At 44.3% G+C, this 13130-nt stretch overlaps 1 pseudogene; it reads left to right on the forward strand.

Annotated features, from left to right (window-relative positions):
* Positions 1-2299: 2299 nt before the first annotated feature.
* Positions 2300-3716, forward strand: LOC110313724 (annotated as a pseudogene).
* The last annotated feature ends 9414 nt before the right edge of the window (positions 3717-13130 follow it).

The following is a 13130-nucleotide window of genomic DNA, read 5'->3' on the forward strand; positions in this document are numbered from 1 at the left end:
TTCAATTCCCAACAACCACATGAAGGCTCACAACCATCTGAACGTGTACTAATATACGTAAAATAAACAAATAAATCTTAAAAAAAAAAGAATGGACTACAGGATGTCACTACAGGCCATGTCAGCATCAAAAAGGCCTGAGAACTTTGGTGAGAATGCTACACGTATATATTTGACAACTAGAGCAAATAGACAGACTACCCAAAGGGGGAAGAAAACATAGCTACAACTTACCCCATATGAAATTGGTAATTCAAACCAGGCAGTGGTGGTGCACGCCCTTAATCCCAGCACTCGGGAGGCAGAGGCAGGCGGATTTCTGAGTTCAAGGCCAGCCTGGGCTACAGAGTGAGTTCCAGGACAGCCAGGGCTATACAGAGAAACCCTGTCTCGAAAAAACAAGCAAGCCGGGCGTGGTGGCGCACGCCTTTAATCCCAGCACTTGGGAGGCAGAGGGAGACAGATTTCTGAGTTCCAGGTCAGCCTGGGCTACAGAGTGAGTTCCAGGACAGCCAAGACTACACAGAGAAACACTGTCTCGAAAAACAAAAACAAAAAAAGAAAAAAAAAAGAAAAAAGAAAATGAAAAAAAACAAGCAAACAAACAAAAATTAACAATGAAATAGGTCATTTGAATATCTCTACGACTATCAATGTAATCAAATTTGTAATTTAAAACCTCTCGCCAAAATAAATATCAGTAGCCATATGGACTCACTGGAGAACTCTACCAATTCTATATAGTATCTTCCAAAAAAAAAAAAAAAAAAAAGAATCAAGTTCCCAATTTATTTTCTGAAGCTAGCAAGCATCACATCTCTAAGACTAGACAAAGACTGCACAAACATGTTCTACAATCCAACTCCCATTGTGCATATACATGCAGAGATAACCAGCAAAAATATTCTCACATAGAATTGAGTATATATGAAACATACAAATATATAAAAGAATTATTCAACTGATAAAGTAGACTTTATTCCAGGGATGTAAGACTAGCTCTAAAACCATTCAGTGTGATCCACTGTCCTACTAGTTTAAAGAGGAAAAATCACAGGTCACTAAGATGGCTCAGGGGATAAAGGCAGATGATGCTAAGCCTGACAACCTGAGTCTAAACTCTGGGACCTCCATGGTGGATGTGGGGGACCACTGTCTTCAAGTTGTTCTCTAACCTAAATAAATAAATAAATAAATAAATAAATAAATAAATAAATGTTCCCATTATACTTTCTTTAAAACTGAGTGTATTAGCCAGGCGTGGTGGCACACACCTTTAATCCCAGCCCTTGGGAGGCAGAGGCAAGCGGATTTCTGAGTTTGAGGCCAGCCTGGTCTACAGAGTGAGTTCCAGGACAGCCAGGGCTATACAGAGAAACCCTGTCTCAAAAAACCACACATACACACAAAAACAAAACAAAACAAAACAAAACAAAACTGAGTGTATTTCTATACACTATTATGTACATGTACACACCAAATTTAAGTATAAATGCCATTTATGAATATTTGAAATAAAACAGAGCATGTTTCAGAAAGGATACAGAAATAGCCAAGAAGCTCATGAGAAGATTCCCAGTATCACGAATCATTTGGGAAACACAAATCAAAACTAAACCCTGGGCTGGGGAAGTGATTAAGTGGGTAAAATGCCCAATGCAAAAACAAGAGTGTGGATCCCCAGAATATGTGTGAGAGCTTTGCACCACGGTCAACATCTGTAATTCCAGTGATGGGAGGTGTGGAGACAACAGGATCTGGAGGCCTCATTGACCAGTAGGCAAAATACCAATGCACGTAAAGTAAAAATAAATTATTAAAAACAAAATAGCTAATTTGAATATCTTTCTAGTGTAAATGACGAGGTTCAATGAGAGACTGTCTTTAAGGAAAGACAAAGTTAAAAAGATAGAGAGGGGCTGGTGAGATGGCTTATTGGGTAAGAGCACCCGACTGTTCTTCCGAAGGTCTGGAGTTCAAATCCCAGCAACCACATGGTGGCTCATAACCATCCGTAACAAGATCTGATGCCCTCTTCTGGAGTGTCTGAAGACAGCTACAGTGTACTTACATATAATAAATAAATAAATATTTAAAAAATAAAAATAAAAAAATAAAAAGATAGAGAAAAGGGATCCTGGCTTCAGCTTCTGGTGCCCACGATGCCAGGTTAGTGCATGCTCACGTACATATCCACATGCTTGCATGCATATATACACGTCACTGAGATACCACCTCACATCTGTTAGGATGACTACTATGTAAAAAGAAGTGTTGGCAGACTGATGGGACAGCAAGAATGGCACAGATTCAGGGCACCAAGAGGAGAATCTGTTACTACTCCAACGGGGACATTGGAAACTACTATTATGGACAAGGGCACCCGATGAAGCCTCACTGAATCCACAGGGCTCCCAGTTTACTGTCCAACCATGGTCTCTGCGGAAAAATGGAAATCTATCGTCCTCACAAAGCCACTGCTGAGGAGGTAACCAAGAACCACAGTGATGAATGACTACATTAAATTCTTGCGTTCTATTCGCCCAGATAATGTGTCTGAATACAGCAAGCAGATGCAGAGATTCAGTGTTGGTGAGGATTGCCCGGTGTTTGATGGCTTGTTTGAGTTCTGCCAGCTGTCCACTGATGACTGTATTGCAAGTGCTGTGAAATGTAACAAGCAGCATCACTGTGAACTGGGCTGGGGGCCTGCACCATGCAAAGAAATCTGAAGCATGTGGCTTCTGTTACGTCAATGATATCGTCTTGGCTATCCTGGAACTACTAAAGCATCACCAGAAGGTGCTGTATATTGACACTGATATTCACTATGGTGATGGCATGGAAGAGGCCTTCTATACTACAGACAGGGTCATGACTGTGTGCTTTCATAAATACGGAGGGAACTTCTCTGAAACTGGGGCTGGCAAAGGCAAAGGCAAGTACTACACCATTAACTACCCACTGTGAGAGAGCATTGACGATGAGTCCTATGAAGCCATCTTCAAGCCAGGCATGTCCAAAGTAATGGAGATGTTCCAGCCTAGTGCAGTGGTCTTACAGTGTGGCTCAGATTCCCTGTCTGGGGATCGGTTAGGTTGCTTCAATCCTACCATCAAAGGACACGCCAAGTATGTGGGGTTCGTGAAGTTTCAACTTGCCTATGCTGATGCTGGGAGGAGGTGGCTACACCATCTGTAATGTCGCTCAGTGCTGGACTTACGAAACAGCTGTGGCCCTGGACACAGAGATCCCTAATGAGTACAGTGACTACTTTGAATACTTTGGACCAGATTTCAAGCTTCACACCAGCCCTTCCAATGTGACTAACCAGAACACTAACGAATACCCGGAAAAGATCAAGCAGCAGCTCTTTGAGAATTTGAGAATGCTGCCCCATGCCCCTAGGGTTCAGATGCAGGCCATACCTGAGGATGCCATCCCAGAAGAGGGTGGTGATGAGGACGAGGAAGACCCTGACAAACGCATCTCCATCTGCTCTTCTGACAAATGCACTGCCTGTAAGGAAGAATTCTCGGATTCAGAGGAGGAGGGCGAAGGTGGTCACAAAAGCTCTTCTAACTTCAAAAAGGTTAAAAGAGTCAAAACAGAAGATGAAAGAGGAAGATCCCGAAGAGAAAAAAGAAGTCACAGAAGAGGAGAAAACCAAGGAGGAGAAGCCAGAAGCCAAAGGGTCAAAGAAGAGGTCAGGTTGAGCTGAGCAAGGGCTGCAGCTCCATCTTCTCCCCAAATCCCCACTTTCCCTCAATTTCTCAGATTTTATGTTTTCTATTCCTCTGTGTATTTATGTAAAATATATTAAATACAATGTCCCCAGGGACGAGGTAGGAACCAGGGCCAGGGCCCAGGGCAGTGGTGCTGGGAGAGCTCTTCCCAGAGCGACCTTGTCCATCCTGACCCAGGTCTTAGTTTTGAACCAGAAGGCAAAATCTTGAACTGCCAAGTGCCTGCTTAGGATCTCTTTTAAGATGCCCCTATTAAGCTTTTTAGAGGGGGTGATTGGGTCTTCTGGGACCCCTTTTCAGGTTTGGGTAATATCAGCCATTTTTAGATTGTTTCTGTTTCTACCTTCCCACCCATCCTGGGCAAGCAGAAAAATTTACATTGCCCTGTCTTCCCCCAGTTCTGCAGGTGGAAGTTGTTAGCCTAGCTTCTTTTTTTGAGATATTTTCATTTTGTGAGACTCTCTGTAATAAAGCAGCACATTTCTATACCCTCCTGAAAAAAGAAGTGTTGGCAGAGAATAGAATCCTCTGCATTTTTGTGGAAATGCAAAATGGCACAGTCGCTGTGGAAACCAGTGTGACAGTTAAAAGTAAACACAAAAACAAAACAGAATCAGAATTAATAAAAAAGAAAATAGCAACTCTAGATACTTGGCATGACGGCCTGCTTATAGCATTATAGGAAAGATTTGCCACCATGAAGAGGATCCTTGGAGCTCCTGGTACTTTTTCTTACACCTACAAGGAAAGCTAGAATTATCTGAATGTAAAATGTTTGTTTGGAGACAGGGTCTCACTGTGTAGCACCAGTTGGCTTGGAGCTTGCTATGTAGACCATGCTGACTTCAAATTCACAACGATCTGCCCCCCCCGCCTCCTCCCAAGTACTGGGATTGGGGGCTGCAGGGAAGAGGTAGAAGTCATTTGGGTTTCTCTGTGTAGCCCTGGCTGTCCTGGAACTTGCTCTGTAGACCAGGCTGGCCTCAAATTCACAAGATCTGCTGCTTCTGCCTCCCGAGTGCTGGGATTAAAAGGGTGTGCCACTATGCCTGGCTCAAAAGAAAATGTTTGTTTGTTTTTATTTTTGAAGAGAGAGAGGAAGTAAAATAGCATCTAAAGAGCCCAAAGTCTGTGAGTCTATAAAGAAAAGTTGTCTTTGGGGTGATTTCAGAATTGTTGTCAAGTCAGAATAAGGATGTTCTTTGCTACTTTTTCTAAAGTCAGTCTTGGTGCCTGCTAAAGAGAGATGTTAATATTTACATGTGACTGACTTAAAGAACAGTTTTTCCCCAGAATCTTGTATAAAATTTGTAATCCTTGGCTGGCAGGTTGCTCAGTGGTTGAGGCACTTGACAGGCAAATATGAAGACTGGATTTGGACTCCCAGAATCCATAGAAATGCCAGGTAGATTTGGCAGCCCACCTGTACTTCCAGCGGCAGAAGGTGTAGGCAGAACAAGAGACTAGCCATGTTAGTTGAGCCCTGGGTTTCACTGAGAACCCGTGTTTCAGTGAATAAGGTAGAAGAGCAATGGAGTATAATTCCCAACATCATAGGGGTAGGTGAGGTGTGGGGGTGCTTCACGTCTACAAAAAAAGCATGCGTATACACACACACACACACACACACACACACATCCCAGAAATGCAAAAAAAAAATGCAGCAAGGAGTTTGCTTTCTAGACTTAGGCATAAAGGAGTCCAAAAATCTTATTTGGTGAGCTGATTGTGTAATCATGTAATTTAACTGTAATATCATCCATCTAAAAGATTAACAGAGTTTTAATCTGTACCGGAGAGGAATGTGAGATGAAAAGATGTCAGGACCATCTAGATGCATTTTTTGGGATAACTGCTTATTCTTAGCAAAAACAGCCTTGATCTCAGATATGTTTACAGGATAATGGTCTCCACATGACCCACAAAATATCCTTAGCATTGAAGATAGGGCTGCAAAATTGAAGACAAGTTTTATCCAGTCAGAAATGTTTTGTGTGGACACACTGTTGTGGAGTTCCTGTTGAGGGCAGGTTGGAAGAGAAGCCAGAGTTCCAGGTGTAAGGATGGAGAGAAGCTAGAGACCAATATCCATTTTTCCTATCTCTAAAATCTTAGGAAGTGCCTCTCCATGTGCGTGTGTGTGTGTGTGTGTGTGTGTGTGTGTGTGTGTAGCTAGGGATTGAATCTAAGGCCTCACACTTGCTACATAAGTCCTTTAACACTGAACCATATCCTCCAACCAGGAAATATATCTTAAGATGTGAAAGAAGTGGATTAATAATTTAGTCATTCAGATTCTAAATCGGACTGTGTGTGGACCAAAAGGCCCAAGGCAAATACATTTTGAAGTTTGTGTGGACGACTCATGACAGACCCCTCCAAGGTGGAATGTTCAGGGGCAGATGAGAGAGAGTGGGAAGTCATTAGTGTGGCCGCTAGGCATGAGCCCCCTTTTGTCCCATGTCATCCAGTGTAGAGGTTCTAGCTATTACCCCAGAAAGATTTGACCAAGCTCTGTGGATTGGTTGAGACCGGGACACCCACTGTCTAAGTTAGTTGGCTAACAGCCCACTGGTAGAACAATTTCTTTTGTTTGTTTGTTTGTTTGTTTTAGAAGAATATGACTATGTAGCCAGTAACCAAGAAATGGGGGCATGTTCTACGTATGGAGCAAATGGGGGAGAGGCCCTGGAGCACACAAGGATGGAAAGGGAGCATGTGGAACCCTGAACCAGGAACCATAAGCAGCTCAGTAGGAGCTGGACTTTCGGGCTGGTGATGGACAAAAGAGGGGCTTGGAAATAAGGAATGATAAGCAAGTTTTAAGAGGGCTCTCCCAATTTCTATTCCGTGGTGTGTGTGTGTGTGTGTGTGTGTGTGTGTGTGTGTGTGTGTGTGAATACGATGGAATAATAGTCCTGTTCCATCGACCAGGTTATGTTATACAGGACTCTGTAGACTGCAGCAGGCCCTCCTACTGACCTTTGCAGATACTAATGCCAAGTAAGGAGAGGAACATGTGGCTACGGCCTCAGGGAAGCCTTAAATGCTATTAGTCTCCACAAATAGAAAAAAAATAGAGTTTCAATCTCAAAGGTTCATGCATGTGTATGTGTGTGTGCTGCATGCATTTGTGCAAACTCCCATATGTGTAGGTGCACGTGCCTCTGTTGAGGCCTGTGTCTTTCTTAGTGACTCCGCACACTATTGAGGCAGAGTCTCTCATTTGAACCTAGTGCTCACATAGTTGGCTAATCTAGCTAGCCAGCTCGCTCCAGAGATCCTCTATCTCGGTTTCATTGCAAATGGGATTACAGTTAGGTTACTGCACCCACCCAGCATTTACGGGGCACTGGGATTCAAATTCTGACCATCATGTTTATGTGGCAAGTACTTTACTCAACCATCCTCTTAACCCAAATTCCACATCTATAAGGAAATGACTCTTACCAGCAACTTATAAGGCTTTGCTAGTGGTTCCTGGGGCTCGGATGAGAGAACACAGCCTACCAATGGCTAAGACCTTGGTTTCACTCTGGTGAGACTGAGCAGAAGACTCAGCTAACTTGTGAGGTGATACATTTATACTATTGCAAGCTACTAACTTGGTAATTTATTATACATCAATAGAAAACTAACATAGAGGGCTGAGGAGATGGACCGCTGGGTAAAGCTATTCAGGTATGAAGACCCAAGTTTGAATCCCATCCCTGGCATCCAGCTCCAGTGCTGGGGACAAGGATTCCTGGGTCTTGCTAGCAAGCCAGTCTAGCCAATCGGCCAAGTTTAGTGAGAGACTTTGCCTCAAAAGCTAAGGTGGAGAGTGATTGAGAAAGACACCCAACACTGACCTGTGACTTCCACATGAATGGACAGGCACACCTATACCCGCTCACATGCATACACAAGAAAACTAATATAGAAAGGCTAGCCTAGATCTAGGAAGATCCAGATTTAAAACAAAAACAAAAAACCCAAACAAACAAAAACAAAAACAAAATGATGGAATACAGTACTCGACTGGGTAGATGGACCCCAGAGGGTAAAAAATCTCGTTTGGAGCAAACTTGGAGGAAGCTATCTCAAATCCTGCCTCTGGTGCAACTGTCTTTAATTAGCCTTGGCCACTGGCAGGACGGAGTGTAGATTGGTCCAACCTCCACAGAAGTCCATTTAGTAAGCCAAGTGTGCTGACACACACTTGCAATTCAGGCATCTGGGAGTCTGAGGCAGGAGAATTGAAGAGGTCAAACTAGGCAGTATAGTGAGACTTTGCATATCTCAAAAGGAAAAAAGAAATAAACTCAAGTCAATTTAGCAATATGCATCAAAATAACAAGAATTTATCATATTTTAAAAATTACATTCTATTTATCTATTTATTGTGTGTAGGTGTGTGTATATGCTTACGATTCTGTTTCCTCATGTGATGTCATAGACAACTTCTGGTTTACTTTTTATTGGTGCGATAAACACCATAACCCAAAGAAAGATGGAGAGAAAGGAGCTCATTTTACTTCAGCTTACACTGTTATTTCCGTCAGTCACTGAGGGAAGTCAGGGCAGGAATTCAAAACATGAACTTAAGCAGAGAACATGGAGGAGAGCTCCTTACTTGGCTTGCTCTCCATGGCTGCTCAGCCTGCCCTCTCATATAACCTAGGACCATCTGCCCACGGGTGGCACTGCCCATAGTGGGCTGGGCTCTCCCACATCAATCACTAATCCAGAGAATGCCCCCACAGGCTTGCCTATAGGACATTCTAATGGAGGCATTTTCTCAGTTGACCCTAGCTTGTGTCAAGCTGACAAAAACAAATTAACCAGCACATGATCTCGCCTTCTGCCACGTGGATCCTGGAGATTGAACCCAGGTCCCCAGGCTTGGCCCAGATGACTTTACCCACCAAGCCATGTGGCTGGCTTTAGTATATGCTCTTTGATTCAGTTATTTCATTTCTAGAAATTGACTCCACCCAGAGACATACATTAGCAGACATGGGAGGTGGTCTGTACTGGGTATAACATTATACACGACTGTGCAGCTGTTCGGTCAGTCAATAGGTATGCATCACCAGTAACATAGAAAATAGTCTAAATGCCTGTCTGTAGAGATGCCTCGATACCTTGCTGTACGATTGAATACTCCTGAGGACATCAATGAAGGAGTTCAACTTGGAAAGACTTCAATACATTTTTAAGGAAAACCAAACCACCCACAATGGTAAAAGGAGAGAAACGAGGGTCCAGGCTTGCTTTTGCACATTCTTGAATTAACCCTCCTGGAAGGTCCACAATGGCTGCCTGCCTGGAAAGGATGGAGACTAGAGAAGATGAGAGACGGAGTCTCTCACTAGTGTTTGTGGATACGTTTTTAGTTTATTTCACTTTTATTTTGGGGCTACAGTCTACTGTATTCCAGGCCAGCCTCAAACTGTGTAGCTGAAGATGACCTTGAACTCACTAGCCTCCGTAGGCCTAGGACTACAGGCCTGAGTTATCACATTGGGTCTGTGCTTTGGGCTGCTAAGTAAGTGCTCCATTAACTGAGCTGTGGCTTCCTCCCCTACATATTTTGTTTTTGAATCACCTTGAACTATCCATTATGTAAACTATTGTGTACATGTATTTATTTCTAAGGGTTTTTAAAACCATGTGCATGTGTGCTTGTGCAGCCGCATCGTATCTCCCTGGAGTTGGAGTTACCGACAGTTGTGAGCAACCTGATCCGGGTGTTTGGAACTGAACTGAGGTCCTCTGCCAGAGCAGGACACACTCTTAACTGCTGAGCCATCTCTCCAGCCTCCAATGAATGTGTTTTAAATGAAAACATTTAAAGAGGCTTTGGAGCAGTAGAGTTCAGAAAACAAGAGATCGTTTTTTTTTAGCGCCACCTCTTCCCAGTATTAACTGCAGCCTGGTGCCCAAGCTCCTCTCAGCCCAGCCGAAATGCGGATTTTGCAGGGGAGTCGCAAGCTTCACCCCTTAGCTTTCCCACCCCAGCTCTCTGGGCAGGATTTAGGGGCTGCTCTTTTCCCAGAGGTCACCAAGGCTCTCCCGTTGCGCCCCCCCCTCCCGGGCCCCTGATGGCAGCTGAGAGTCACCCCTGGGAGGGAAGATTCAGAGTCACTGGCTAACTGCCAGACCCCAAGCATCTGGGAAAGGCGGCGTTCAAAGAACCTAGCCAAGCCTGTCTTGCAGGTCTGCGCCCCCTCCAGCAGGCCCGGGATTCCAAAGAGATACATCAGTGCTAACAGAGCTGTTTACTCTGTCCACTAGGGTTGTTTGAGACACCAACCCCATCACATACTTCTCTTATCACCTCTGTCCCCCGTAGTCATTCCTCTCTCTTCAGTCCTCCTCCCACTGCCTCTTTCGGGGCTTTTGGCCTTATCTGGTCCTTTTGCTGCTAATCGCCTTCTGGTAGCAGACAGGACCCAGCAAGAAACAGATGACACACTCCACCTGGGTAATTTAAAAATTTAATGAAGGATTGTTCCCGAAAGTGTGGCAGGATATAGGGAAGTCCCTCAGCTAGTGCAGTCCCGCGTGGCAAGGGGCGGTAGCAGCGGTGGGAGAGGCACTGGTTTAGCTGAGGCCGTGGTTGGCTGCCTCAGGCGGGCGGTTCCCCAGGACTCCCAGCAAGAGGCCTTGGAAAGCTACAGTGCCAAGGCCTCAGACTCCTTGTTTCCATCCCAGTTCCCAAACCCAACAGAGGGCACTGGAGCCCACTGATTCTGTTCATAGGGGCCAGCCTCGCCGGTACAGGGCTTGGTGGGGAACGGCAGAAAGTAGATCTAGAGGGCGAAAGGAAAACGTCCAACACCCCTCCCACTTCAGAAAAGCTTCAAACACCAGGACGCCGAGGGCAGTGGGTGGCAAAGCTGGCATGGTCGCACATACCTGGATCAGACAGGTGTTCAAGGCCATCCTTAGCTACATAATGAGTTCGAGACGCCCGAGCTAAATGAGACGGGCTCAGAAAAACAAAACAAGCAGAGCGAAGCGATGGCTCCGCCATTGAAAGCACACACTGCTTTCCCAGGGGATTTAAGTTGGGTTTGCAACACTTAATGTCAGGCAGCTCTGGTGTCACCTGAGGACTGCAGCCTCGGAGAGGACCTGGACTCAAGTGCACATACTCTCACAAAGACACAAACACACACATAATTTTTTTTTAAAAAAAGCAATATAACAACAAAAGGAGTCATCTAATGAGTTTTAATAGCCAGTGTCTAGCATCACCAGTTCTTATCCCAGAGCCAATCCCACGCTCCCTCTTACCCATCTTCAGCATTTCACAGCAAATGCTAGGCCTTGTATTGTTTCATTTGTCAATGATTCATGTGCATGCAGAATAAATGAACCCCTGGGGCTTTCTCCTGCTAGCCGGTACCTGTTATCCCAGGAGGCAGAGGCAGTAGGATCATGAATCCTAGGCTAGCCTGGGCTACATAGAAAAGTCTGTGCAAGAAAACAAAAGATGTGGAGCTGGAGAGACAGCTTGGCAGTTAAGAGCAGTGGCTGCTCTTCCAGAGGACCCCAGTTTAATTCCCAGCATCCACACGGTGGCTCACAGTTGTCTGTGACTCCAGTTCCGGGATATCCAACACCTTCACATAGGCAGGCAAAAGACCAATTCACATAAAAATAAATATATAAGAAAAGAAAAGAAAAGATGAAAGTAATGGGTTTCAGGGATGCTCATTAGTGGACACTAATGAATAAAGAAAGCATTAAGTAAAATCAGGACTGGAAACTTTCTAATAGATGAATCAGGCTCATGGCACCTGTCTTCGTACAGGTGAGACGACACACACACTATCCATCTCTTGCTGTGGCGTGACTCAAAGTACATAACAGTGCCTATTAAATAATCCCACCTATAACAAAGCTTCAGTAAGTTTCTGTGTCTAAGAGAAAAGAGCAGATGAGTGAGTGACTGCCTGCAGAAGCGATCAGCCAGTGTCAAGGATCAGCCTGCATTTTCAGTAAGTCAATAGTACGGAGGTAAGGTGGAAGGCTGTTAGTGAATAACACAAACTTCCGAGCCCTGGGAACCAAGTGGAATGTAGGATCCTTGCTTAGGTCTTAAGTGTATCTTTCTTATCATTAAGGACCTTTGGATACAGATTAAAGTGAGATGATACTGTGAAATTATTGGTGCTGAGAATGGAATTCAGTGACAAGATGCTTGCTTAGCAGGCATCAGGCCTCAAGTTTGAGTCCCAGCCCAACAAATAAAAAAAGAAAAAGAAAAAGAGAAGGAAAAAAAGAAAAGAAGGAAAAAAGGAGAAAGAGCTGTTTGTTGTTTCTAGAACTGGGGATTTAACCCAAGACCTTGCACATGCTAGACAAACACTCGACCACAGGGCCACAGAGCCCAGTTATTTGTTTTGAAGATGCAGCTGGGCATGGATGGAATTTAGAGCAACTTCCATGACTTTACTAGGTAGAAATGCTTATAGAAGCATTTTTTTGGATGCCACAACATGATCTGGGTTTTGCTTTAAACTACTCCGACAAGAACAAAGTGTGTCTCTACATAACAAATGCCTTAAAGCCAGTCATTAATTCCTTCAGAGAAAACTACTTCTGTCTCCTTTCCTGACAGAGAGGTTTTAAATAATTCTCAGTGGATACTGGATGCATACACCCACCTCCACTGGTTTCTATCCCCAGAGTCTACAGGATTTAGTTGGCTACATCATGTTCGTTACTGTTTTTCTCTCTATTCGTCACAGTGTATATAACATGCCTCTGAGAGTCTGCCTTTAATAGACCATTCATAGCCATTTTTACAAAGATTTATTATGTAGTGTTCTGCCTGCAAATATGCCTGCATACCAGGAGAGGGCACCAGATCGCATTATAGAAGGTTGTGAGCCACCATTTGGTTGCAAGGAATTGAACTCAAGACCTCTCGAAAAGTAGTCAGTGCTCTCAACCTCTGAGCCATCTCTCCAGGCCTCATAGCCATTTATTTTTATCTTTACTTTCATTTCTGTTTTATGTATATGTGTGTTTGTCTGTGGGGGTGGGGCACCGTGTGCATATAGAGCCCTCAGTTGTAAGAAGAGATGTCTCATCCTCTAGGACTGGAGTTACAGACAATTGCGAGTTGCCATGTGGGGGCTGGGAATTGAATGTGGGTCCTCTGGAAGAACAACCAGTAGTCTTAACCACTAAGCCAGCCCCAGGTCCTAGTCATTTTTGATTCGATCAATTAATTCATTTGTGTGTATGAATGTGCATGTACTGCGTGTTAGGCTACACAGTGCTCTTGTGGCAGTCAGAGGCCCAACTTGGGTGTGAGTTCTTGCCTACTCTTTGTTTGAAGTTCTCTCTCTCTCTCTCTCTCTCTCTCTCTCTCTCTCTCTCTCT

The sequence above is a fragment of the Mus pahari genome, chromosome X, assembly GCF_900095145.1.
Source record: "Mus pahari chromosome X, PAHARI_EIJ_v1.1, whole genome shotgun sequence".
NCBI classification, from domain to species: Eukaryota; Metazoa; Chordata; class Mammalia; order Rodentia; family Muridae; genus Mus; species Mus pahari.